Here is a 27,235-nt window from a genome sequence, read left to right on the forward strand (position 1 = left end):
TATGGTTGCCCAATGATTTGGCACATTTTATCAGATTACAGAGAAACTTAATTAAGGAACACTCTAAGTCTAGTCTTGGGTCCATTTTGGTAGAGGGACAGAAACAGTTTTCTCCACAGCTGGCCACCCTCCAGTGGATTTCTAATGTGACCATAAGGTTAAACTATCATGTAGCAGAAGATTCCTCATTCCTTATGGGTGGGGTGGGTTCATGCATAGCCATCACGAGGCATGCTTCCATGCACTTGTGCATCTTAGTGGAGCCTTTTAAGTCTTGGAAAGATGGAAAAACCTTGTCTGCCATGGGAATCCACTTTTGTACCCCACAAAGATCCTTTTCTAGGATTCAGAGCGGTTGTAAGATTTGGTTCCAAAAATCACAGTGACCTTTTCAAGACTCATGAGGGGAAATTGCTGCCAGAAGCAGAGGGGGAAATTCCAATGGAAAGCGCCATCCTCACAACAGAGGGGGAACACAAAACCAAGGGTATCAAGACTCCTTTTCAGATAGACCCTTTCAGCGCTCCTTAAAAGTTGCCCGACTGCTTATCTTATCACCAGGAAGTCTGGGCATCCATCACAAAAGACACTTGGGTGCAAAGAATTATATCAGAGGACATTTCATTCCCTTTTGGCAAATTCTCCCACTCAAATGGAAAAATCTCATTGATGTTCTAACCAATCAGTGGGAGTTAGCAGCTGTAGAAGTTCAAAAGCTTCAAGACAAAAGAGTCATCCAGTTTGTAGCAGACCAGAGAGGATTCAGAACTTACTCAAGATTTTTTTTAGTGCCAAAGAAAACAGACGACCTAAGGTCCATTTTGGATTTCAGCAGTCTAAATCAGTTTGTGAACTCCAAGTTCCGGATAGTCATTTTTCAGTCTATTCTGGCTCTTCTGCAGACAGATGATTGGATGTGCTCCATAGATCTCCAGGATGTGTACTATCACATCAAGATGAATAGGCAGTCCCAGGGATATCTGTGCTTTTGGATGGGGGGGTAGTCATTGTCAGTTCAGAGCCCTGCCCTCTGGGCTCACCACAGCCCCCAGGGTGTTCACCAAATGTATGGCAGAGGTAGCAGCTCATTTCTGAGTGCTCGGATTAAGACTGTTTCCTTATCTAGAAGACTGGCTCCTCACCGCGCCAACCAGGTATCGCCTCAAAAAAACAGAGACTACTTATTTCAGTTATGCTAGTCTTTGGTGATTACAGTTATTCCAAGTCCCACCTTCAGCCATTTCAAATCTTGGAGTTTATAGGAGCTCGCCTGGACACAACCAGTCAGTTGGCTTTTCTTCCTTCAAACAGAATACAGACCTTAAAAGTGTGTATCTGTCAGATTCTTTCTCATCCTACTCCCCTAGGAAAGTTGGTTCTTCAAACCTTAGGGTCAGTGTCTGCGGCAATTACCCTGCTACCATCCACTCATTTCCATATGTGGATTCTTCAGTGAACTCTAGCGGTCCAATGGTCAATTGTTCACTAACCTCTAAACCATCCTGTAACACTTTATTGGGTTTGCGAAGACTCCCTACAGTGGTGGATTCAGTCCATTGAAATTTGTCAGGGATGTCCTTTTGTATTTCCATCCCCAATGGCCACGGTGACCACAGATGCCTCTCAGTTGGGGTAGGGTGGGGGAATTACTTGGGGCGGACTGTTCAAGGCACATGGTCCCTAGAAGAGACCAATTTGGCTATCAACATCCTAAAGATGAGAATGGTCTTTTTAGCATTGTGGACCTTTCAGAGCTCTCTCCGGGTAGGGACAATTGCTATACAAATGGACAACATGTTGGTGGTCTAGTACATAAGCAAATGGGGGGGGAACCAGGTCCTACCCCCTTTGCCGAGAAGCAATGAGAAAGTGGCAGTGGGTGTTAACCTCCAACTGCTTTCTTCTAGCCATGCACATTCTGGGGGAATCCAGAGTTCTAGCAGACAAGCTTAGCAGGAGTATTTGGATGCCTCATGAGTGGTCTCTCAACCATACAGTAGTGGAGAGAATCTTCCATCTCTGGGGTCAACTGTGCTAAACCCTTTTGCCTCTCCCCTCACCAAGAAGTTCAGCAGGTTCTTTGCCATAATCCCTGCTTAGGGGGGAGTCATCAAGAGATGCTCTAGTCAACGATTGGCCCTACAGTGTCCTGTATGCTTAACCCCCCCAACCTCTAATACACACATTTCTTCAGAAAGCATTTAGGTTGAAGAGCAAGGTTATCCTCATTACCCCCTATTGGCCATGGTGAATTTGGTTCCCCTTTCTGTGTTCTCACCTCCTATGTCTTCATTGGACACCAGACCCCAATCTAGATCTGATATCTCATCCCAGAGGGATGGTTCACCCAGACAGTCCAAGCCTCAAGTTGACTGCATGGTTTCTCCATTTCCAATGATGGCTAGTCAATCCAGGCTTTCTTCCCCATTTTGCCAGTTTTTGATATCATCCTAGAAAGTCTCAACTAGAAAAATACATGAGAGTAAATGGAAAAGGTGTTCTTATTGGGTGCATCAAAGAAAATTAGATCCCTTTACTGCTCCTGTTTCTGCTATGTTGGATTTTCCTGCTTCAGTTTTTCAAGGAGGTGCTAGTTTTTCAACCATATAAGTCCAGCTAGCAGCCATCTTTAATTATCACACTGGAGATTATGCTTTCCCCTCTAGTTTCATCTGGGTTATGCAAAGCTTTTTTTAAAGGTGCCTTCTTATTTAGACCCCTGATTAAAGACCCACCATGGGACCTTACACTTCTGTTGCAGAGCTTGGCTCAACTTCCCTTTGAGCCCTCAGTCAAGCCTGATCTCAAATTTCTCTCTTGGAAGGCAATCTTTCTAGTTGCTGTAACTTCAGCTAGGCTAATTTCTGGACTGCAAGCACTCTCTTCAAAACCACCTGATTTGATTTTCCGTAAAGATAGAGTAACCTTAGGTACCAGTCCATCTTTTCTACTGGAAGTAGCCTCTGAGACGGACATCAGCCAAGCAATCAACTTGCCCGTCTTCTTTCCAAACTTTCCCGATAAAGGAGAGTACATGCTTCACCTTTTGGATGTACATAGACAGCTTCATTTTTATCTTCATAGAACAAAAGATTTTAAGACTGACCAACTGTTTGCTTCCTTTCTCCATAACAAATTGGGGAAAACAGTTTTTAAAGTCATTTTAGAAAAATGGTTAATGGACTGTATTTCATATTATTCTGTATGAGGTCTGCCTTTACCTAGACCTCCTAAAGCTCACTCCACTAGATCTATGGCCACATCATCTACATTCTGGGCTAGAGCCTCTATTGATGACATTTGTGGTGCAGCCACTTGGTCCATTGCCCAAACTTTTATTGCTCATTATAAATTGGACCTCATTTCCAGAAGTAGGGCTGTCTTAGGTTCTGCAGTACTCCGGAATATTCTTCCATGAAGGACAACTAAGGTTATCGTATCTGGGGACTCTGTCCCATTTGTTGGGGAATTAATGAAAATGACATCATCAGATATAAGTCATCACCATAACTATGCTTCTGTGTTGTTCATTTTCATTCTTACTCCCCTTTCCTTTACCTTGGGAAGTGATCTGCTAGAAATATTGGAATCACTGTTCCTGTTTGAGGCCCTATTCTCTTCTTCTTTCTTCTGCAAGTTATAATCAGCCTTTTATGGATTAAGAAGAAAACTCAATCTGAGGTAATACATGAGTTAAGGGCATCATGGTTAAGGGGAAGAGCACAAGATTCAGATCCAAGAGTCTGGAAGAACTGCAGCTGACCCGGATCTGAGGTCAGATCCGAGACCTGTTCATTGAAGAAGTCTGAAAATGAACAACACAGATGCATAGTTATGGTGAGAACATAACTTTTATTTATCAGGTGGTTAATATTTATTATACTCTCAAACACTGTTTTGTTTAAACTGTACTACACATAGCTGGATCTTCTGGTATGATGCTAGTGATCATTATACAGTTTTTGTAGTTCATCCAAGGCTATCAGTAAAGCACATACAATTCATTTTTTCATAACAATAAGGGGTGCACAAGTTAACAAAATAGCTATAACTGCTGGTGAGGGACTCTCTGTGGATGAAAGTACCTTTAATGCTGTTATCATCTGGTCATTTTTAAACAGTCTTTAATCTGGCTTTGCAGGACTAGTGTGCATATGTGTGAATAAAGTTAGAATATTTTGTCTATTGTTTGTGTGAAACAAATTTAAAAATATGTGACTTTAGTCATCATTAATTGTTTGACACTAACATCTGAAAAGGATGCAGTCAACAATGTAGCTATAATTGCTGCATTTGGGGAATGTTTGGATAAAAGTGACTGTGCTAATCTGAAAAAATTGGAAGTTATTAGGCTGTTTTTGCAGTAATAGTATGATTTTCTGTAAAGCAAATTGAAATATTTTGGCCATTTTTATCACAATCAGACATGGTGAGTACATAGTCAAAAAAGTGGCATTAATTGTTGAGTACAGATATTGGTGGATTATAATGACAGTGGTTTCAGTGGCCTTTTATAGTTGAAGTGTTCTGAAAATGATACTTTTGTCATTATTGTTTCTAAAGTTTTGTTTCACTGCTTACTGGAAAAAAGTTCAAAACTACAGCTTTAAAACATACTATTAAACAAGAAATATAATTTAAAACAATCAGGCGAAATTGCCGCGGTGGTACAGCGATAGCGTTGTTATCTCACAGCAAGAGGTTCTCCTGTTCGATTCTTGGCTGGAGTCCCTTCTGTGTGGAGTCTGCATGTCCTCCCCACGGTCAAGTAGCCTCCGAAAGACACGAGTGAATGGGTGTGCCTTCGCTGAAGGTTGGGCGTCGGGCTGGCAACTCGGCACAGTAAAAATCTACTGCCAATCATTAGCAGACTGGAGTTCCACTGTGGCGACCCCAAACCGGGAAAAGCCGAAAAGACAAACAATAAGGTGAATCAAAGAACACATGCATTTTACACAACTCTAAAGATGTGTGGGGGGAGGGGAAGTATGGTTTGAAAACAGCCCAGGGCCCAAAGTACTCAGCATCTGCCTCTGGTCAGATGTATTTTCAGTCAAGGGAAGAGAAGTTGTTCATGCCAAGTCTGGTGTCAGTGTGAGACTTGTTTTGTTTGGAAAATAGCCATCAGTGTTTGTACTGTAAGATTAGAAATACAAGTTTTTACAGTAAATCTAAATCTCTGTAATCATTGTAACTGTAAAGAAGAAAAAAATATGCATGCTGGCAGGTTTGAACAATGTTTATGCTAGTTGGGTAGAGGCAACAAAATAATTGATCACTGGGATAGCGGGAGGGGGTGTCAGTCCATTAATCTGCCTAGGGCTCCATTTGTCCATGATGCAGCTGTGATTAGAAGGGCATATAAAATATTGCATAATGGGTAGAATAAATCAGTGGAGGTTAGAAAAGCAATGGATGAAAAACAGACTAGGAAAAAAAAAAAAAAAACAATGCAATGATATCTGTATGGCACCAAGTATGTTACAAAGTCCAGAAAGTCTGGCTTTAAATAAGGAAATTATTCTTTTGAGCTGGGACATGGGGTATGACTTGCCTTGATAGAGTAAGGTCTTACTAAGTCTAATGGTATTGCTTGCCAAAAAAAGCATTCACTATAAAATGGAAATCAAAGTATAAACCAACTGTAATTGAAGTACTGATTATTTCAATGGAGATAAAAGAACTGGAGGTGTGATCTTTAGAAAAGGGAAGAAACAAATTACATAGAAATAAATGGAATTTGTGAGTCCATTTCCTGCAGAATAATGTTCAGGAGGAAGATAAGGGAGGTTTAAGGGAGGGTAGGAATTGAGCAAATTATGTTATTTTGTAGCGAGTATTTGATGGAAAGAAAATATATGTTACTATGTGAGAGTTCCTATGTCTTACGTGATAATTTTATAATTGTGTTTAAGTAAACAGGCTGCATATTTCCCCATAGATTTAGTAAAGTTGTCATAGCCAGTTCTTACAATCAGTGTATAGTATTATAAAACACGTACACGTTTTGCTTTTATATTTTAATATATGATTTAATTGTGCAGTATTTCTACTGTGGGGTATATGTATATATTTTAACATTGATGCACTGTTACCCAAGATGGAGCACTGTTTTTCTAAGCAGTTTTGTAATATTTCATTACAAAACTGAGTTGCCATTGATTGTGTTGTTGCAAGTACTTTCTCTAATGGTGCATCTTGCACAAATTCATTTGGTTGTGATAACTGTTAAGAAGGGTGAAATTCCTTAAGAGATAATCCGAGTTAATGTCCTTTTCCAGTATATCGAAGACACTTACCCAAATGTACAACTAAATTGCTTTTCTGTTAGGAGCTTATCTTTCTTGAACTGAGATAGAAGGAATGGAATTCAGTGCAGTGAAGAGCTCTTTTCATAAGATGAATAGTTGGCTGTCTAGCTGGCAAGAAATTTTCTTTGGTTAACATCTCAGGTTCAGTGTTTTTGGTGCTATTCACAACTGCAGACTGCTACCCCCTGAAGGCTTGATGATTACACATTTCTCCATTGTTAGATATTCCAGAAACTGTTTAGTTATCCTTTATCAAGGCTCCTCTCATATGACAGAGTTCTGCCATTTGTACATATTTACGTAAGAATAGTAAATGGGTTTAAAAGTGAAGTAACAGAACGTCTCAAAATATGATTCAAGTGTTATCCCTTGCTGGGTAAAAATGACAGCTTTGACATTAATAATTGCCACATTGAACATAAGTGCACAGTTAAGGTTTTTTTGCCAGTACAGGTGCGAGTCTTTGCACCCAGTGTTCTTGTGGCTGTTGTCAAGCTATTGCTATCCTTTCATGTTATGTCTGGTATGTTTCTTTATCATAATTTTTGAGTAACCTAAGCAGTTTGTTATCTTTTGTTGGGGGAGGTGGAATTGCTGTATATCTATCTAAGAAGCTGATAGTTCTGACTTATTTTCATTTCCTCTCTTATTATAGTCTTTTTCACACTTTTCCTGTACTACTTTGACCTCTAGTGAGTGAATATACTTCAGTTAGCATGTTTTAGTTCCATTACAGGGTGACTGTCGTTATTGGCTTATGTTTTGCTTCCTCATCTTCCATAGCAGATGTGGCTAACTCCTCTAATAACATCTTTCTCAGTTTACCCCAGACATTCAAAGTGCAGCATATTACGGACAAAATGAGTCAGTACCATAATCGTTCCTTCTTCTTGAGTTGTAAAACCTTTTGATTCCATCTCCATGTTTTAATTGGTTTAACTCTCATATTAACTTTATTTCATATCTCACTTCTGATATTATCTGAAGAGGGAGTTATATCTCATTTTGTCTACATATACAGATGTTATCAGATTATTCTAAATGCTATATACCTTTGTTAAGCGTTTACTTGCTTTTAGTAAGTCATTAACTGTGTGTCACAAGCTGTCATGTAAAATAGCTCAAATTTCAGTTTCAAGCATCACAACAAATCTTGCCTTTTTTTTTCTAGATACAACTGATTTTACTACATTCCGAAATTTATGTCCAGGTAAGTATTCCGAGGCATAACAACTTTCATTAGTAAATATTTGTTAAAGCTATGTTTTCCCACATTAGTTCAATAGTTCTGTTGCTTGTTTGATTATTGTTTTATTTTTGAACTACCAATCCCTTTTGTTTGATTGCTGATTCTGCTTCATTTTATGGATGTCCACAACTTAGTTTATACTTGGCCAAAGCAAAATCTGTTGGAGGGCTCCCAACTTTTTCCTTCTTTAACAACACATTGCGTTCCTGATTTTTTTTAAATCGCATTATCTAGTTTGTTGGAATTATCTTCAGCTAAAAAAAAAATAATGAAATAAAAAATTAAATATCAAAACTCTTTTCTCTGTCTAGATTACAGTCAGCCATGGCAGTAATTACATCTCAAGCCTTTTTATGTTGCACACTTGAATAATTGTGCTGCATGGATTTTTTTTAATATTTTAGCAAGATATTACAATTTGAATTTTAGGCAGGGCTGGCCACCTGGCGGTGAGAACACTGGCTCTATATAATGGTCAGTGTTGGTGTGATACTCCAACCCTATCTGTGGAAATGAGAAAAAAAGGAGTTATGAATGGATGAATTGCTGCTTTTGTGAAATGTGATTTCCTGATAGCAAAAGCATTGCTTTCCTTTTATTGCATATTATGTGACCTTTGTTGCTGCACTCCCAGATCTGTTTGTTTTGAGTTCCCAACTTGAAATGTTTAACTGAGCATCCCAAAAGAAATCTAACATCTACTAATTCAACCTTATCAGAGCTTGCATCAAGAATAATTATACAGTATAAAGAACCTGTGGGAGAAAGTAACTTAATGCTTGAACTCTTTGGTCATCTTCTAATATTAAATGTTTCCATTTCTGAAACATCACTTTTATGGTCATTGTTGTCATTTTGTATATCACCTCAAAGTCTCTTGATAGATCTTGTGATGGCGTATAATTGTTAAAATTGCTTTTGTTTTTGAAATGTTATTTTTAACACAAAACTGAACCAAGTAATGTTGGTGCTTCAGACAGCTATTTAATGTCTTCTTGGGTATCATCCACAAACATGGAAATTTTTATTTACTCCGGCCCAAATGATACCACTATAATGAAGACTGCTGAGTAATGACTGATAATAGTTTTAAATAAATAGCAAATAAAACAGGTGTCTGAGCAATCGCTGACATGTACTTCAGACTACAGAAAATGCCTCCAAAAGTGTTATAGCTTAATACGTGCAGTGGACCCATTATACATTTCTTTAAAAAAAAAAAAAAAAAAAGCATTCCTGCCAACATCTCATAAAGGTATGACCAGTCTATCCTATCAAATTCTAGTGTTGGTGACTAAATTCTTAAATTATTTTTCATAATCTTTTGCTTCTTGCATTAGCAACAACAGTTTCACTATATTATCAATGGTGTTCTACTCCCCTCACAAATCTGCACTGATCCATAGTAATAACATCTGGGAACCCCTTTTCCATGTCTGACCAGCCACCAATGAAAGAAAGACTTTGTAATCATAATTTGATACTAATTTGCATCTATAAGAGGATGGCAAAACCAGGCATTTACCCTCTTTGTGTTCCACAGAGCTGTGACTGTGCCTGTTAGTAATATTTTATTCATCAGCTGGACCCATATGTTTATTGGCATTTCAGCCCCAACCTCCATAGATCCACAGGGAGTCCATCTAAATTCCATGATTTATCCTGGGCCTGATGACTGAGTACTCATTTAAGCTCTTATTATCAGAAAGGATATATGGTTTAAATAAAACTGAGAATACAGAAAACTTTTACCTTGAGATATTTTAACAGAATGTAGTTTTTAATGATATAACATAAAATATTGCAAACCCTTCTAAGATGTTGCATTACACCCCTGTCTCTTCATTCTTGATCTACAATTTCCTTGCTTTTTACCACGTTACAACAAAGCATTTTAATGACTTCATTGTGTTATTGAATTATAGCCTTTTTGCTACTATTTTATGAAATCCTAGTCTGTTGATATTTTGTAATATGCATCCCTTAGTTTTTTGTAATTGCAGTTGCTCACCATTAGACAGATTTGATAATTTAACACTGAGAGTCTTCATTTGTTCCTTCTTTTATGTATCCATTGGCCTCCTTTTTCTTATCTCCCTCGTATATTACTGTATTAACTTTTGTAATTTAAATTTTATTCCCTACCACTTTTCCATTGTCAGTTCCATTAAATTCATCAAAGAACTGTCTCCATGAGTGAAGATCCTTTTCCATACCAACATAAAAAATCTTGGGGAATAGTAAGTGAATTTGACCCTATTTCTTGAACCTTCTAATATTGTTCATGTGTTCATGTGTTCATGTGTGTGTGTGTGTGTGTGTGTGTGTGTGTGTGTGTGTGTATGTATATATATATATATATATATATATATATATATATATATATATATATATATATATATATATATATACATACATATATATATATGTGTGTGTGTGTGTGTGTGTTTAAAGTATTTGGGAAGAATCCTTCAGCCGGTGCTAACTTTATTTACCTAAGGCCAGAATGTATTTGTTGTTTTTTTAAGTTCCATTCACCCAGTAAAAGAGCCATTCCTTTGTATAAAACTTGTTTGCTTTAAAAATTACATATATTCTTCTCTCAACAGGCCATATACTAGCATTAAAGTTATGTATTGTTTTCCCCATAATCGTTTAATTCCTGCACCCTGAGGATCTACTAATTTGCTCTCTGCTTGAATTTGGAAAAAGTTTGAGATTAATATTGCAATTCCTCTGGAACACACTCCAGTGTACTGACAAAAATCACCAACCCATAGCCATTTTTTTTAGTTTATGATGCCCTTTGTTGTTTAAATGTATTTCTTGAATGCAATAATGGAAGATATTCTAGCAACAAGAGATACAAACAGGAACATCGTTGAATTGTTAAAAGTTATTCACTTGGCTAGCTGTGGCATTGTTAAAGATGAGGTGTGGATAATTTCAAAGGGGTTTAATTTGTTCTTACTCCTCAAGTAAATATCTGTAATGTCTTGCTTAGAGAATGAGGTTAAAACTGTATTTTCCTTAAAGACAAAGTGATACTGATGTTGATATGATGATGATTAATGATAGTATTGACTATTTGTTACAAGCAGATAGTGACTTAAATGGTTCTCTGCAATGACAGCACACATTTAAACCAAAGTTTGATTTACGTACTCTGTGTTAGAAATGCATCTGTAATGGTTTGTGTATAACTACTTTAGTCTGACATTGAATAAATAGTTTAAGATAAAATAATTTAGCAAGTTCAGAAATGTCAGTTATAGTTGGCTTAAGGAACTGTATTTAGTATTTAAAAATGTTAGACAAAGGTGGATATCTTGTTGTAATGTCCATGTAGCAATACAAAGACATGGGTAGCTAGGTTTGTATTAGAAGTACTGACAGAATCCCATATGACTGATCATTAGTGTACCAGTTACTGTTTTTTTATATAAAAGGTCAAGACTGACATGTCCCAGGAATTTCTCCTTTCCATGGGTTGGTGTTTGTAAATAGCAGGTGAATGGGATGGTGCAGCCTATATATTGGGGGGGGTGGGTGCAGTTAGGCTGGCCTTCCCTACAGAAAACACGTTTCTTTAGACTTTTCACTTCAAATGTTTATATTTCAGCTGTTTTGTTCCTTTGTGATCGCATTTTTAATCACTGATCACAAAGGAGTCAAACTCTTATCAGGGAGCCAAGGACATGATTTATGTACTATGTCAGGATACAAATGTATGCAAACAATTGCCTTTAGAACCCTCATTCAGTATTGGATTTGAATTATGTATGTTGTTAAAAGGACTGGAAAGGCTAACTAAGTCATCTGTAATGTTATCACAGATTTTAGCTTTTCTCAATGGATGGAATATTTATATTCTCAATTACATCTGACTTTTCTTGCTACTGTTCCATTCTTGTTATCCCATTCCATTCTTTCTTTGACTTTGAACGATATTAGAAGTTTCCTGCTGAAATCTGACATCATCTCTTTCTTTTCTCGAAGAGTAAATGTGCTTACCTTGAAATCATTTTAATACATTTAAATTTAGTTTGCTTAGTTTTACACAAATATTTTATCCTTTTTTTTTGATAAATTATTTTTTATACTCATTAAACTTGGCATTTATATTAAGCTTTCTGTCATGTTCATGTATCATTTTTTTTGAGTCATTGGTGTCTTTTTCACCATAACATCAACCTCATGCAATTGTAACTGGTATGTAAAAGAGACTTATTATTTTTATAGCACATTGTTTTTGCTCCAAGGGAAAGGAGGTATCCACACTCCTCAGCTCCTATTTCCCAGACCCAGTTGTGTTTGTGTCTTGAGCCTCAACTTCCTGCACCATAGGCACAGCCAGACCAAAGTCTTCAGGATAGCCATCAGGATGTATCGATATCTTCCAGTATTTCTCCTGAACATCCCACCAAAGAAGTCCCTAGGAAGAGAAAGTGCCAAAGCAGACACTTAGATTCTGCTCAAGAGTCGCTCATGGAGGATACTGAATTCGATGATGGGGAAGGGTTCCCAGGATTATCACCTGATGATGTCTCCTTTGGAGACATTCTAGAGATACTTAAACAAAGGGGTGGAAGGGGTGGCTGGTCTACTGACAACCTCTCCCAAGAGGAATTAGTATTCCTAGAAGCCTTTGGAGCTGGCCCATCTACCTCCTGGGTGACTCCACCTACCGAAGATCTTGTTGATTTGATCTGTTGACAGGCATGGAAGGAACCTATTCCACTAAGCCAATCTCCAAGACACCTGACAGGATCTTGGCACCACCCATGGATAGGGAGTTCTGGAGCAAGAGACTACCAGATAATGACATGGTTGTGGCAGTGGCAGCCTCAGAAAAGGAACTTGCAGAACAAAGTTAATTTCTTCATCCCCCTAACAGGGAGTCTAGGGTGCTGGACAGATTTGGGAAGCATGTATATGCTTCAGCGACCTTTGCACTTCAGTTGCTGAATTATTTGGCACACTTCACTAGATTACAGAGGGATTTGATTAAAGAACTTAGCAAATTCCTCTCTGGGACCATAACTTTTGAAGAAGAGAGCTTGTTTGCCTCACAATTGGCTACTCTGCAATCTATTTCAAACTCATCCAAGAGGCTCATCTCCCATGCAGCTAAAGGTACCTAAAGGGCAGCGGGTTCAGGCATTTCCATTAGGAGGCATTCCTTGATACGCCTATGTGATTTTGTGGAGCCCTTCAAGTCTTTTTTCGTCAATGCTGCCTTTGACGGAAGTTCTTTATTTGGCCCCAAGGTTAAAGATAGATTATCCAGGTGTGAGCAGGAAGGTAAAACCCTATCTGCTGTGGGCGTACTTTTTTCGACTCCTCAAAGAACCTTTTCTAGCAATCAGTGAGGTAGCCAAAAGATGTGGTTCAGAAAGTTCCTGGATCTCTTTCAAGATCCATGTGGAGACTTGTAGCCCGAGGGCTAGAGGGGGGAACTCTAACAGAAGACACCACCCACGCAGCAGAGGAGGTCCACAAAACCAAGGATCTAGAGATAACTTGTCTGACAGAGCTTACCAGTGCTCCTGAAAGGAGACCCGATTGTCTACCTTTGAATGCAGTCGTAGATCGTTTATCACTGCACCAGAGAGCCTGGTTAGAGATTACAAAAGATTCATGGGTGAAGATGATTATTTTCAGAGGTTATATAATGCCCTCCTCCAACAGTAAACAGAATTACCAATGTTCACCATTCAGAGGAAAGCAGCAGCACTAGAAATAAAAAAACTGCTAGAAAAAGAGAGTCCTCTAGAGGTCCCCCCGCACCAGAAAGAGTCCAGAACTTACTCAAGATACTTTTTAGTGCCAAAGAAAACAAGGGGGCTGGAGACCAATTTTGGATCTCAATATTATGAACAAGTCAGTTGAGTACACCAAGTTCTGGATGATCACATCAGTCAGTCAGTCCTGCCTTTTCTGTGGGAGGACGACTGGATGTGTTCGATAGAGCTTCAAGATGCATATTGTCATATAAAAATAAACAGACGATTCAGAAGATACCTACGCTTCCAGATGGGATCCAGTCTTTACCAGTTCAGAGCTCTGCCCTTTGTTCTCAAAACAGCCCCCCAGGGTGTTCACCAAATACATGGTAGTAATGGCAGCCCACTTGAGACAGCAAGGATTCTGGGTGTTTCCTTACTTGGATGACTGGCTCATAATTGCTCTGACCAGGCATCATCTGACCAAAGCATGAGTTTATATACTCCAGTTATGCTCTCACCTGAGAATTACTGTCAGTCACAACAAATCTCAACTAGAACCAACTCAGATATTAGAATTCATCAGCGCTTTGTTTAAGACAGTATCCTTGACTACCTCCCTTCCTTTACCAAGGGTACACACCATATGAGTTCAGGTCAAAAAGATCATTCAAAATTCCACTCTCTCAACTTGATTGATCCTTCAAGCATTGGGGATCAATATCTGCTCTATAGTTTTGGTTCTGTTAGCAAGATACCACATGAGAATTCTTCAGTGGACCCTAGCAACTCAGTTTATTCTTCACCAACCTTTATCTACCCAAATCAAGATAACTGAGGCATGCAAAAATTACCTCCTTTGGTGGATTTTCTCCAGTCAGATAATGCAGGATAACCCCTTCATTCTCACTTAGCCCAAAGCCATAGTTACCACAGATGCTTCCCAAATCGGGTGGGGATCATTTCTTGGGAAAGACAGTCCAAGGTACATGGTCCCCGGAAGAGGCCAATACACATATCAATGTCCAAGAAATGAGAGTTGTCCTTCTAGCATTGCAAGTCTTCTTAGACACTCTCCCCTCCGGGACCATTGCAATTCAGGCAGACAATATATCACTGGTCTGGTACATCAACAAACAAGGAAGAACCAAATCTTATCCCCTATGTCAAGAAGCTTTGAGTGTGTGGCAGTGGGCAATCTCATCCAATCAATTTCTGATAGTAACACACATTCCAGAGAATTCCAACATGATAACAGACAGTTTAAGCAGGTCCATTCTAATGCCTCCCAAGTGGTCACTCAACATGAAAGTGGCAGAAAAGATTTTCTGTTGATGGGGCCCACCTTGCTGCAAACTCTTTGCATCTCCTCTCATCAACAGTTACAGCAGGTTCTTTGCCCTGATCTTACCACAGGGAGAATCACAGATAGATGCTCTTCTCCATGATTGCCCCCCCCCATCTCCTCTGTGCCTTCGCCCCAGTACCTCTAATCCCCAAAAGCATCTCAATTTAAGAGCACAGTCATCCTTATTGCACCTTATTGGCCTCGTCAGATTTGGTTCACCTTTCTTTGACCTAATTTGCTTCACCTGCATTGGATTCTCAATCCATTTCCAGACTTCCTCTTTCATCCAACAGATATAATACGCCTGGAAGTTTTAGGCATAAAGTCGGCTGCAAGGCTTCTCCACTTCTATTGCTAGCCAGACAGCCAGCACTCTCCTCTGCCGTCCACCACATTCTTTTTTCTTCCCGCAAAGCTTCCACTGGAAAAATTTACAGAAGTAAATGGAAAAGGTTTGTTGTTTGGATGCAGCAAAATGACATTGACCCTGTTTCAGTGCCAGTATGTAAAGTTCTTGAATTTTTAGCTACAGTTTTTAATGAAGGCTCTAGTTCTTCAACTGTTAAGGTACAACTAGCTGCCATTTCTGATTTTTACTCTGGAATAAATAATTCATCTTTACCTTCTTCCAAACTTTGTAAGGCCTTCATAGGTTGGTACCGGGCTGTCTGCCCGAAGGCATATATTAGCCCAGCCACATTGTGCGGTATTCACCACCCCTTTAGTAGTTTCCTAGACCCTTGTACTAGCAGCTAGTACCCTTGGCCCCTATCTAGTAGTGCTGTTGGTGTGATCCCTGGTGTGAACTTTCTGTTACCCATCCACTCATCAAGGTTCCTCTTGAAGAGTGATAGTGAGGGGCTCTGTCTTATGTAGATCGGGACCCTGTTCCATAGTAAGGGAAGTCTCTGCAAAGGGAATCTGTCCCTCCAGCATGTTCTAGTCATTGTTGTGTTGAGATTTATATCCCTAGAGTGTGTAGCTCAAGTAATTTTGGTTTTGCTAAGATGGAGCATGTTCAACAATTCTGGGTTGGACATGGCTCTGTACGTTAGACAGATATCACCTCTGAGAAAGCGGTATGCAACAGAGAACAGTCTTAGCTTTTTCAATCGTGCTGCATAGGGCAGCTGTTTGAGGCCAGTAATCCTCTTGGTTAGGTACCTCTGTGGTCACTCCAGCTGCTGGAGATGTCTAGCCAGGTACATTCCAATTGGTGCATTGTACTCAATAATGGGTCTGATGAGGAAAGAGTAGAGGGGCACCATTACATCCTTAGATCTTGATGCGAACCCTTTCGTGATCAGATGGGTAACACAGAAGGATTTTCTAACCACTTTGGCAACATGGTTATCAAAGGAAAGCTGACTATCTACTTCGGTCCCTAGATCCCTTATTTCTTCTTCAGATTTCAGGGGATTACCACCTATGTTGTAGTTTGCGGGTACTCTGTTTTTTCCAAAGGGGATTACTACGCATTTTTTTGAATTTAGGTTGAGACCATAGCTTTGACACCATGCATCAGTCTCATTTAGGCCCTTCTGGAGGATCTCCATGTCGGCCAGAGACTCTGTTATAGCACCCAGTTTGCAGTCGTCCGCAAACTTAGTCAGCCACAGCCCTTCCATGCTTGCCTGTACTTCTGAGAAGTATATGCCAAACACGAGGGGCCCCAGGACAGAGCCCTGAGGCACACCACTCGTTACTGGTTGGGATTCGGACATAGATAAGGGGAACCTTTCTTCTTAGACCCCCTTTTAAAGATCCCACTCCTCAGTAGGATTTGAATTTAGTTTCACAATCTTTAACCTAGTCCCCCGTCAAACCGTCAGACAAATGTGAACTAAAATTTTTAACCTGGAAGATTGTCTGTTTAGTGGCCATTACCTCTGCTAGAAGAGTCTCAGAACTTCATGTCCTATCTTCTAAGCCTCCTTATTTGATTTTTCATACGGATAGGGTATCCTTACGAACCAACCATTCCTTCCATTCTAAGGTGGTGTCAGAATGCAATATCAGTCAAACTATTAACCTGTTAGTTTTCCTTCCAAATTTCACAAACAAAGATGAGTATATGTTGCACCTATTGGATGTTCACAGACAGTTACGTTTTTATTTACACAGCACAAACATTTTCAGGAAATCAGATCAATTATTTGTCTCCTTTTCAGATTCAAACTTGGGTAAACCAGTTAATAAAGTAACTTTAGAGAAATGGTTAACTGAGTGTATTTCCGCTGTTTACAACAAAAAAATTGAGTTTGTCTTTGCCAAAACCTTTAAAATCTCCTTCCATCAGGTCTGTGGCAACTTCTTCTGTATTTTTATCCAGATCTTCTTTGGGTGATATTTGTGCAGCTGCAATTTAAGCTAATCCTCATACCTTTATTGCTCATTACAAATTGGATTTGGTCTCTAGGGGAAGAGCAGCTTCTGGCTCAGCACTGCTCAGGAATATCCTTTCTTAAAGTCCTCCTTGGATTTAGGTAGATGGGGACTCTGTCCCATTTGTTGAATGAAAATGACAACATCAGATAAAAAAGTTATGTAATCACCTTAACGTTCCAACTGTGTTGCCCATTTTCATTCTTCCTCCAACCCCCTACCAATTCGACATCTGGAAGGATTAGAAGATGCTAAAGGAATCAATGTTCCCTTATTTGAGCTTCAGATACTGTTATCTCAGCTCCATGTTATTTGTTAATTATTATATAGGCTAAAAGGTCATCAAACAAGATCTGAGGTATGGTAGGGGACTAGTGCATTATTGGTAAGGGAAGAGAGTGTTCCATAAGCTGGAAAAAGCAGCCGAGTTGTATCCCAAGGTCGGATCCAAACTCATTTGTTGAATGAAGAATGAAAATGGACAGCACAGATGGAATGTTATGGAGAATACATAGCTTTTTTTTGCCAACAAAATTTTTAGAGGGAAATAACTCTTCTCTCCTGTTGATTGAATATGAAATTCCTATTTTCAGTGATGCCGTTAGATTCTTTGCTTTGTGCTTCTCCATTTACTTCCACAGTATGAGACTCTTCCTCATTTTCCCTCAATTATATTGTCCATGGATGATTTTTTTTAATTGTTTGGAATCACACTGACTTCAGCCATCCCTGCAACCACTTACAACTTTAAACTAAAGCCAATTGCAGTTATTAAAGAGTGAGCACTTGAACTTCAGTGTATAAAGCAAAAGCATAGGTGGACTAAGAATGCTAAAACAGTGAATTTATTAACAAGTTAGACACTAAAACTCACAAAACAAGTGTCAGAATCACTTTTTTCATCAGGTTAAAAGCATATCATACAACTTGACAGTTGTATATCTCATTTGTTAACATTTCAAATATACCTGGTGGAAAAGTTTGGGGACCTTAATGAATATGGGATCAGATAGGATCCATTCCAGATCATGTGTTTGGCCACTCAGATGGGCTATCATATAGCCCTTTGTAATTTGGATTGTACATATCCTTTGGCTAGTGCCACCGGCTTGAGCATCTGTCTGCATAAAATGATATTACTGAGGTTGTCCTCCTCAAGGAAGTTTTCACTAACAGTAATCTGTGCTCTTAAATCATAAAACTAGAAAGAGTGCCTTTTATTTAGCAGTCCTGACCCACATGGATGGCTTTCTCTGTGTAAAGCAGGCCTCCTTCTGTGTGAAGAATTGGTTTCCTGTTCTTTGTCCTGAGAAGAAGAAGAATATGGCTTGTCATCACCCTGACAGTAAGGCCAAGCATCCATTAATATACCTGTTTTATGCCAATTAAGAACACTTTGGGGTTGTCTTGCTTGGCTGTCATGTTGCACCTTGAACTTCACTGTGGCCTTGCCCTAAGGAGGTGTTTCTCTTGATTTGAAAAGGCTGAGACAGAACTGTTGTTCGGTCAGTGAAACTGTGTCATGGCTGCTTTAGTTATCTCCACAACCTTCTGATCCTTCTTTTAACCTTTGCTGACAGCTTCTGCTGCATAAGAGCTGTTGGAAGAAGATAATAATGTACACTTCAGGATGCTGTAGCGATTGTCCTGTTTTTAGGAGGACGCAGGGTGTGGTCTTCCCCTCCTTACTAGGATAGGATAAGTGAATGAATGATTTATCTTGACAAGATTAGTTCCACTTTGTATGGGTTGTTTTTAAGGAAGACCATCCGGTTCTGGGCCTTAATGTTCCTACTGTATACACTGGACTTTTGGATCTCATGCATCTGCTGTTACAGAGTGCCTAGATAGCATGGTTAGTCATTATGCCAGTTTTGCATTGGTACTGTATTGGTGTCCTCACAGCAGTTTCCTCTTATTTGCTCCTCACCCTCATATAAAGACATCAACTCCTGATAGTCTTGCTTGGGGACTCCCAGGGATTCCTTGTGGGAGGTGCCCTTTTGTCATAATCATGGAAGATTACCACATATTTGTGGGTGCCTGTCCTGGCTTATGCTTAGAGAATAGCCCTTTTAAGTATTGAGCTGTGCTTTCTTTTTCCATTTGTCCTTACCCTTGGAGGGAGCCCTGAATGACTTGACTTTGAAATTTTTGTGAGAATGCAGCTCAGTGTCTGATTTTAGACAAGACTACTTATTTGGAGGTAGAATTGAGCCACTTTTTCCTGATGTAATGGCATACATTCATAAGTAAGTACTACATAATCGATCTGCTGTTCATTGCAAAGCAAGAGAACAACCTATATTCAGAAGTTCCCTTCAGCCCATAGCTCTCAACCTTCCATTTCCAAAATAAGGAACACTACCTTTCATAATGTGAAACAGTGGGCAAAATGTGGAACACTTACTAATGGCATACAAAAAACTTCAACCAGTAAGCTCACAGAATGGTGAAAATATGCTGTTTTATACTTATAAATAATTATTTGTTGAATTAATATGATTCAGTACAGTTTAACATGGATATCAAACATGCCTAACAATGAATGTGTAACAGGACATTTCAGTGTGGAACTGTGAGGAATACTTGCTAGAAACATTGTCAGACCTTCTGTAGTACCTCTTGTATTTAGACACTATGCACGGAGATGGTGTGATGCCCATGCCCTGGCCCAGCAATCAAGGAGCCTCAATCCTCACCACTAACACCAGAGAGGGTGTCTCATATATGAGGAAATGATAACAAATGCACAGAGTAAAGTGCAATTTCCCTTAAGAGCACACAGAGATCACAGTCAGTCCGGGGCTGGTCGCTCCCTTGCTCCACAGGTCCCCAATAAGACTTCCCACTGGCACAGCTGTAGGGTCCAGATCTCAGCCTAGCTGGGCAAGCTAAAATCTCCAGCACCCTCTCTGTTCAACCAGTGCTTTGTGTCCCTGCCCAAGTAGCTGACACACATGCACATTGAAATAAGAGGTTACACAACCACGCATACACTTCTGGGGAAGGCTGGCACAGGTTCTCCAGCTGTACCCCTTTTAACCAGACTCATCATCATCATCTTCTTTCGACTGTTCCCATTAGGAGTCGCCACAGCGGATCATCTGTTTCCATTTCTTCCTGTCCTCTGCATCTTGCTCTGTCACACCAACCACCTGCATGTCCTCTCTCACCACATCCATAAACCTTATCTTAGGCCTTCCTCTTTTCCTGTTACCTGGTAGCTTCATCCTTAGCATCTTTTTCCCAGTATACTCAGCATCCCTCCTCAGCACATGTCCAAACCAACGTAATCTTGCCTCTCTGGCTTTGTCTCCAAACCTTCCAACCTGGGCTGACCCTCTAATATACTTATTCCTAATCCTGTCCTTTCTCGTCACACCCAGTGCAAATCTTAACATCTTTAACTCTGCCACATCCAGCTCTAACTCCTGCCTTTTTGTCAGTGCCACTGTCTCCAACCCAGACTATACGGTAGTAATTACTGCCACCATCCAGCTAATATTTATCAGCTACTCAAAGGCCCTTAAAAGGGTGTCCAGTTATTACTGTGCAATATTATTATCCAAATGGTTGATGTGACTAAACAGTCAAAGCTTATTAGAGTGACCTGGTACAGGATCCTTATATACATGCTATGTACTCTAGAGCTTAACTTATCTGTACACAAACCAGCCACAGTTAAAAGGTTTTAAAATATTTAATAATAAATAATTAAAAATATGAGACAATACTTTCTACTAAACAGTGCTAGTCAAAAGAGTTCAGAGATCACACAGAAATACTTAAAATAAATCAGTAGTACAGTTCTGACATCACAGAAAAACACTTAGTCTACACTTTCTAATTCCTAGCTACTTCTAGGAGAAAACAGTTCTAACATACTACTTACATAGAGAGCATAAGGCAGTGCTGTGAGTTGGATAGTCAGACAAAAATGTTTACTAATCTCTGGTTCTCACTGTTTAAATTGCTATTGCAGTTCTGATAAACATTACACCATCTTTTTACACTTTCCTGGTGTTCCCAGGCTGACAGAAACTGCATTTACATTCTTTTACACTTAGAGCAATAAAGGACATTTCACGTGTAAATTCTGGTCATTAATATTAGCCTTAAAACAATAGACAGGAAGCTTACTCCAGACTCATCAACTCCAAATTCTATCTTCAAAGGAACAGACATAAAGTAATTTTAATTTCAAAGGACCAACAAAAAATGCTTGACTTGGCTTTCTTTACAGCAGAGGGCAATGTCGCCACATTGTTTTAAGTTCAACAAGCCTGTGATTCACATCCATATTTACAAATGATAGAATTATGTATAAAATTCTGTCTGGCTAGGCTGGCAGCCTTCCCCCTTCTTTACCAGTCTTCACAGATGGTATCTGTATTACAGAGTGTAAGTTCATGCATAATACACTTAAAATATTATTGTCAGTTCCAACCTGTTATCACTTGATTTTTTTTACTGAAACTTTTTTTGTTTTGCTGAGCTGCTGCTTCTTGTTACGGAGTTTAGATTATTTACTAATGCTTCTGATTCATTAAATTGAGGGTCTATATTAAAACATCGAACGCTGAAAACAGTGAACGATGTTTCATTGACCCTATTTCAGTGAAAGCTGGAAATGTTGACACCTCAGAACATCGATTTCTTTCCTAGGGAAAGAAATCGCTACTCCAACCAAAAAAAACACATACACATCTTACCTTAACCCTAATTCTACCCCCCCAAAAAAAGTAAACAGCTGAAAACACATATGCACGTAACTCAACCATACATCTTACGCAAAAAAAAAAAGTAAACATTTTAAAACATATGCACTTACATTAACCCGCACCCTAACCCTAAGGTCAGTAACTGTTGTACATTTGCATAAACAGTTCCAAATACATACACAATTACCTTAACTCTAATTCTACCCCCCCAAAACAAAAGTAAACAGCTTAAAACACATATACACTTAACTCAACAATACATCTAACGCAAAAAACAAAAAAGTAAATACTTTCATACATATGCACTTACCTTAACCCGCACCCTAACCCTAAGGTCAGTAACTCTTGCACATTTACGCTTGGGAGCTATACTGGATAAGGGAATCTCTGAGACCACACTACAGTGCATATCATGGCAAAGCAACAAAGCAGTCAAGCGACTTCTTTCCCAGGGAAAGAATTCGCTGAACATCTGCTTCGCTGTTTTGCCTGTTCACTTTTTAGGTCTCGAGGAAAATGCATTCGACAAAATGTGTTTTCGTTGTTCTAATAGGAACCCTAAATTGATGGATTATGTCTCAAAAATGTAACATTTGATTTCTGGTTATTTGTTTCTGGTTCCAGTTAATGGTATTTAGCATGTCTAAATAACGTTAAAGATGAGAATGAAAGAAATAGGTGAATACTATGTATTCCATTGATGTGCAACTGAAGATGTAAAGCATATTTTGAAATACTTGAATAGCTTGTTGTTGCCAGTAAGACAGAGAGACTGAAAATGAAGACAGATAATTATCCAATGTCTACAGTTTACAGTCTGAGACATTTGAGTCCTGCAAAACTCAGTTAAAATATCTGAAATGACAACTTTATTAAAAATCATTTTACCTCCAAACCTAGTGAAATAGGTTTATAAATACAAGATTATTTTTCACATGAGTACATTTAGTAAATCCTTGAATATGTTTCATATGTGAATAAATTAGCCCTGGGCTGTAATTATGCACACACATTGTGCCAAAGGTTGAGAAACAGGATTGTGTGTGGAATAAATGATTGAATACAAAGAAGGATATTGTCAGAAATTGTGTTTGCATCTGAACAGTGGAAGCAGTAAACTAAACTTTACAAATTTCCCAGGTATGGCAGACTACAATTTCATTTAACAATGTACAAAAAAAAAACTTTAAGGGCATGAGCTTTCACTCAAAAGTAGTGAAGACAGCACAACGGAGTGTTCCGAATGCATTGTTAAATAGCACATATCAGCTGAGTTTATATTTAAATAAGGAAATAATGCCTTGTTTGTTGTTGAACTGGATTATGTAGTAAGAGCTTCTAGAATAAATAAAAATACGCATTTTAAGAGAATGTAGGTGAAAGATTTGAAAGGACATTTCATGTTTATGGCTTATACCATGTTCTTGATGCAGAAGGCAGCACAGACAATTGAAGGCAAGCATCTGATGTCCATCCGGTCATTTCTCAGACATAAGTTCTGAGCCTCAAACTCCTCCCTCTCCCATAATGCCTCACTCCCTAACAAGCCCTCAGATCTCATTTGCAGCCATTTCGTCCAGATGTGATTGTGAGCCTCTTCAGTGTGTGGGTAATATCTTCATGGTGTTGGCTCCGACCTTGTCCTTCTTGGAGACGTCCCTTCCCTTGGGGCCTCAGCCTTCGATAGCTAAGGACAGGTGTCTTCTGGTGGTGACAGATCCGAGGTGGCCTCATCTCTTTCTCCCTTGTGGACTTCGGCCTCCGGGGTGGGAGGACAGGCTCCTCCAGCATCCTTGACATTCCAGGTGGCAGAGAGGGATTTCTCGACTCCTCGAGAGACGGTCCCTCCTCCACCAGGCCCCTCCCAGTCCTCTGCAGATCCGATCCATGGTCATCCCCTCCCTGAGAGCCTTCAGCCAACCGCTCAGCAAGGGGTTTCCCCTGTCTTCCGAGTCCCCCCCCCAAGTACCCTGTAGAGGAGGTTCCTCGGAAGCGCCGGTGCAAGAGGCAGCACATTGACTTCCTTTTGGAGTCTTAACAGAGGACACCAGCTTCGACGAAGGGGAAGGGTCCCCCCATCTCCACCTGATGATATCTCTTTTGGAGGTATATTGGAAATCCTGATGGTCTTCCCAACCCTCTTCCTTGGAGGAGTCAGTGTGCGTGGAGGCATTTGAGATGGCACCATCTATATCCTGGATGACCCCACCGGCAGATAAACTTATTGATCATATCACCTGCCAGGCTTGGAAGGAGCCTGACACCATACAGCTGATGCTGAGCGTCTATATTACATTATCGTACGATTAAAATAGCGAATGCTATTTCATCGTACTGATAATGTCTAAACCACAAAATATCAAAAACATGGAACAGCTAATTTTTTCCCAGAGAAAAAATTCAGTACTCCACCAAATAAATAAATAAAAACACTTAAACACAAAGATAAGTGGGGGGGGGGCTTTGCGCCCCACACCCCCCCTACTTAAATATACCAACTCTGAGATTGCACCATAGTGGAGGAAATGGCAAAGTCCCGAAGACGGCCCACCAAATTTTTTCCCTGGGAAAAAATTTGATGTTCCGTGTCTTCACTATTTTGCCATTTCAACAGTATTGGATCGACTAAATAGCTTTCGCTATTTAGTCCATTCGATACACTAATATAGACCCGATTCTGAAGCGCACAGATAAGTACATTAGTCTCCCCAAGGATCGTCCCTTCTGGAGCAAAGGTGTCCTGGTTGATGCCATTGTGGTGTTGGCAGCCACCAAGAAAGAGCTCGCCGAACAGAGCTCTGCTGTCCACTCCCTGAACAAAGAGTTTCAGGCCTTGGACAGACATGGGAAGTGAGTGTATGCCTCAGCCACTTTTTTACTGTGGGCATTAAATTGTCTGGCACATTTTACGTGCCTCCAAAGAGACTTGGTGAAGGAACTTTCCACATCTCTGGGGCAGTTGCTGTCAGAGGAAGCTTTTAAAAGGTTTCCCCCACAGCTGAATATCGTGAGTTCTATTGCTAACTCTTCAATGAGGCTAATCTCCCACATGGTGGAGGGAACCTCTCGAGTGGCTGGTTTCAGGCATAGCCCTCAGATGACATGCCTGGATGAGATTATGAGGGTTTGAGGACCCCTTCAAATTGTTATTCATTAACACCCCCTTTGATGGTTCATCCTTGTTAGGACCATTGGTTAAGCAGACTCTAACCCGCAGTGAACAGGAAGGCAAGACTCTATCTGCCATGGGAATTAAATTTTCTTCCCCCCAATGGACCTTTTCCAGGAATCAGCAGGAAGAAGATGTGGTTCTGTAAATCTCAAGGGGCCTTCCCTGATTCGCAGGGGCATGGCAGAGGGAGAGGATTCAATGGTAGTCACCACCCCAGGGGCAGAGGGGATCCTCAGACCAGGGCTTCAGGGAACCCTTCTCTGACAAGCACTTTCAGCACTCCTGAAGTACAGCTTGTCCGTCGTACTCTGGAGACAGTCGGGGGCAGACTCTTTACACCCAGCAGCCTGGACTGGCATAACAAACAATGCTTTGGTGTTAAACATAATATCCGTAGGCTACTATATTCCTTTTTCCCTTCTTCCCCCTCCCACAGGGGAGCGTCTCCCTGAGTCAGAGGTGAGAATGCCCTTATAGAAGTGCAAAAACTTCTAGACAAAAGAGTCATCCAGTGGATCCCAGCTGAACAACGAAGATGCGGAACTTATACTCATGCTTCTTTTTGGTCCCAAAGAAGACCGGAGACCTTCAGCCCATACTGGATCTCAGTAGTTTAAATTTGTTTGTCAAGAAGACAAAGTTCCGCATGGTTACAGTACAGTCCATTCTGCCGCAAATGCACAAGGACGACTGGATGTGCTCATTGTATCTCCAGGATGCGTATTGTCATATCAAAATAGACAGGCACTCCAGGAGATTTCTGCACTTCTGGCTGGGGGTTGATCATTAACAGTTCAGAGCACTGCCCTTTGGTCTCACCACTGCCCCCCAGGGTGTTCACCAAATGCATAGCAGTGGTTGCAGTGCACCTCCATCTGCAAGGTTTCCAGGTGCTTCCCTGCCTGGACGATTGGCTCCTGATGGCATCAACAAGGCATTGATTGTTACCGGTGATTCAGGTGATGTTGCGCCTGTTTCTTTACCTGGGAATCATGGTCAACATGACCAAATCCAAGTTGGCCTTGGTTCAGGAAATAGAATTCATTGGGACACAGTTGAACACGATAACACAAGTTACAGCTCGTCCCTTACAGCAGATATTGTCTATCAGACAAGTACAGTGCCTTCTAGACACCCCAACCTCGCTCAGTTCTCATAGCCTTGAGCTCCATGTCGGCCGCCATCCTATTGATGCCTTTTCATGTTTTTCATGAGAGTTAAGTGGACCCTATTTGTTCAGTGGTCTATCTGGTGTCACCCATTATCAACTCCGATCAAACTCACACCAATTTGCAGATGTCATTTGCTTTGGTGGATGCTCATGGACAACCTTCATTTAGGCAGGCCCTTTGGCCACAGTGACCACGGATGCCTCCCTATTGGGGTGGCGGGGCATTTTCAGAGAAGGATGGTCCAAGGCACGTGGTCCCCTATAGAGACCAAATTGCACATAAACATCCTGGAGATGACAGCAGTCTTCCTCATGTTGCAAGCCTTTCAGGATTGCCTCCTTTTGGGGATGATTGCAATTTTGATGGACAATATGTCAGTGGTATGGTCCATCAACAAGTAGGGGGGAACTCGATCTTACCTACTGTGCCAAGAGGCCGGGAGAATTTGGGAATTGGTGATTGGTTCCAACTGCTTACTTATTGCAACAGACATCCCGGGGAGTCCAACATCCTGGTGGACAAATTGAGCAAGTCCATCGTGAGTTCTCACAAGTGGGCCCTGAACCAGTCAGTAGCGAAATTTCCAGCTGCTGGGGCCACCCTTGCTGAAATCATTTTGCCTCTCCCCTAAACAACAAATGCAGCAGGTACTTTGCTGTGATACCCCACTAAGGGATATTCACTCAAAAATGCTTGACCACATAAAATGAAAGGAAATTATTAGGCTAATGGTCCTAGGGCCCTTACAAGCATAGCCAAGTTCTGCCCTTGTTTCCATGATCAGCACCTATTACCCCTGTCTAAGAGAGACACAGGTGGAACCCCTGGGGTGAATTTATGGTTATCCATCCAATCGTCCAGATTGCACTTGAAGAGGGCCAAAGAGGTGCTGTGCTTGACATGAATTGGGAGTCTGTTTCACAGGTGTGGTAACCTCTGGGAGACAAACTAGTCCCTCCAGCAGGTTCTATTAATGTCACATACCAGGTTAAGTACTTTAGAACGAGTAACCCGTGAGCCATTGGACTTACAGATATGCAGCATTTCCAATAAATCAGAGTCAGAGATTGCCTTATTTGCAAGGCAAAGATTGCCTCTGAGTAGGCTGCATGAAACAGAGTAAAGTGACAGTGATTTCAGCTGATCCA

Source organism: Protopterus annectens, chromosome 16.part0 (assembly GCF_019279795.1).
Source record: "Protopterus annectens isolate FY-2018-M chromosome 16.part0, PAN1.0, whole genome shotgun sequence".
In the NCBI taxonomy this organism is placed as follows: Eukaryota; Metazoa; Chordata; order Ceratodontiformes; family Protopteridae; genus Protopterus; species Protopterus annectens.